The following is a 2,559-nucleotide window of genomic DNA, read 5'->3' as shown; positions in this document are numbered from 1 at the left end:
GGGCGGTGGATATTTGTGGCGGTCAATGTGGATATTGTGGATGAGTTCTTCTGTGTCATCACGTTCTATTAGTTCTACAGCTTCAGTTTCAGAACTTTCACGCTTCGTAACACATACAGCTGTTCCCTCACCACAGTGCAACAGTGAAAAGGGACGCCTTTCAAACAGTGTCGCGTTCCGAACGCTGTTTAAGTGACATACACCGGTATTGCGGTATTTTAAAAATTCATATAACAAAAATAAACACCGGTATTCGGTATGAACCGCTATACCGCCCAGCACTATCCTACAGCATCCCTCCTGAAGCGCACAGTGGTCAGAATAGAATCGATTTTCTTCAGCCGTTCGACAGTATTACCTACAGATCCCTTTTACTGGTTAAAATTGGTTTTAGTGTAATTGGTTAATTACTGAAAGAAACTTATCTGCTCTAATTTAGATTCAGAGTTTTGCTGACCATAAGAATGAAAGGACAGGATCTGGAACTAATTTGTTGGCCCAATCTTTAAGAAAAAAAAATTAGTTGACTGCAATATTCGCAATATTCACTTTATATTGCTCACATGTGCTGAACACCAGGTTATGCTTATGCAGCATATTTCCCACCCATAAGGAAATGTAATATATGATATTTATTGTCCTATGTCAAGAGTGATATTACTATATACTGGTAAGGCTATATATATTTTATATGATATTATATTTGGATTTAGATTTATCGGCCAACATATCGGTTATCGGCTTTCATATATAAAGAATTATCGGTATCGGCCAAAATTTTGTTTTTGTAATAATTTTTTTAATAAGTGTCTATCTTTTATATTTACTTATGCAATTTCAACATAATGAAATAATAATGATAGGTTTTAGGATGAACAGAAATGTGTCCAAATATGTATTACACATGCATAAACATACATCATTTTTTTTGGCTAGATATATATTCATATATGAAATTCTTAAATTTTTTAATAGGTTTCATGTATATATTTCATATCTGGAAATTGTATATATTGACATGTATTAGATCTGCGTATGGGCCAGATCCTGGTTACTTTACCAGCGAGCGCAGTGAGAGGACAGGCATAGTGGACATTGCTCAGTGAGGTGTAAAGTTTTATGGTGGTTTTGAGACTTGATGAAGTGCTAAACAAACGGAGTGTGTTTCATAGTCTCTCAGTGTTTATTTCTGTTCTAGACTGCTAGACTAAATATTGAGTGCTGACTGCCATGTCAGCCATCACAGCTGATCTAAACAGACCTGTGACACTGATGAACGCTCATCAGCGTGTGTGTGTGTGTGTGTGTGTGTGTGTGAGACGTCCTCTGTACCTCGAACCTGTACAGATAAGACGAGCTGACACACTAGAGCTGATCCAAACCCTCACTAGAGAACATTTTCACGCCCTTATAAGCGAGTACTATGGTGGTATAGTGACGGAATCTGCTTCTGATACACACCAGGATCCTGAACGATTACCACATTCATGTATAATTTACAGTGTTCTTCAAGAAATACTGTTTTTCCATCGTGTACATGTCCAAAAACAATATATATATTATATAATGTATCTAATATAATCAATCAATCAATCAGTAGGCAGACGAAGAGACAGATAGAGAGAACAATGCAGTGTAATAATCTCCTCATCAGGGTTTACCAGGACCTTTTTTCAGATTTTTGGGGCCAAAAATGACTGAATTTGGTGCAGCTTTTCTCAAAAATTCTCAAAAATTCTGTTTTGATATTTGCAGTAATTATTAGGCATTTATTTAGTGATGCACCAGACTTTCGGCGGCTGAAATTGTTTGGTTAAAACAGGAAAAATAATACTAGTAATTTTCAGATTCAGCAAATCATTGAACGAAACAGTGACGTTTAATTAGCGGGGGTTTTTTTTAATGACAGACAAGCGGAGTACAGATGTTTCTAAAGCATGCAGCGCCATCTGCTGTTCAAAACTAAGCTCAGGATCCACTCGAGAAAGAATCGCCATGCATTCGGAAAATCTCAGAATCTATGCTGAATCATTTCTCGAATCGCGATGCATCGGTTTATTTTCCCAGCCTTAATTAAATAGTGAGATCCTCAAATTATTATTATTTTTTTAATTTAAAGCATTTTCATTGTGTTTGTGTCGGGAACAGATCTGAATGTGGAGGCTGAAACGCAGCTGTCCTGTGAATGTTTGTCAGACATTTATATTGTGATCATGTGACTCAAACTTTGCCCAATGTGGACTTTCTGGACATTAACTTACATTAGTCCACTGATGCTTGTCCGGTTCAGCTCTAGCGTACTGTCAAGGGCTGGTGGGAAATGGGGAATATGCTCTAGTATGTTCTGGCAGAACATACTAGAGCATATAAACGCAGACGTTATAAATCAGTGTGTGTTTTAGAGTCTGACCTCTCACTTCACACTGCAGAGGCTTGAAGTGCAGCTGTGCAGATTCTCCAGCGCTTCACTGCTCTGATCTACATTTGCTCTGAAAACGACACCCATCATCCCATCACGCGAGGTGTGTGTGTGTGTGTGTGTGTGTGTGTGTGTGTGTG

At 38.0% G+C, this 2,559-nt stretch overlaps 1 protein-coding gene across 1 annotated transcript in view; it reads left to right on the top strand.

Moving 5' to 3' along the window:
- LOC107721116 (PH domain leucine-rich repeat-containing protein phosphatase 1-like) overlaps positions 1 to 2,559 on the top strand; it is a 41,616-nt gene that overhangs the window by 16,566 nt on the left and 22,491 nt on the right. The window lies entirely within an intron of this gene.

The sequence above is a fragment of the Sinocyclocheilus rhinocerous genome, unplaced genomic scaffold, assembly GCF_001515625.1.
Source record: "Sinocyclocheilus rhinocerous isolate Xijiao unplaced genomic scaffold, SAMN03320098_v1.1 scaffold180, whole genome shotgun sequence".
In the NCBI taxonomy this organism is placed as follows: Eukaryota; Metazoa; Chordata; class Actinopteri; order Cypriniformes; family Cyprinidae; genus Sinocyclocheilus; species Sinocyclocheilus rhinocerous.
Note: the sequence above shows the minus strand (reverse complement) of the source record. Positions and strands in the feature narration are given on the sequence as shown.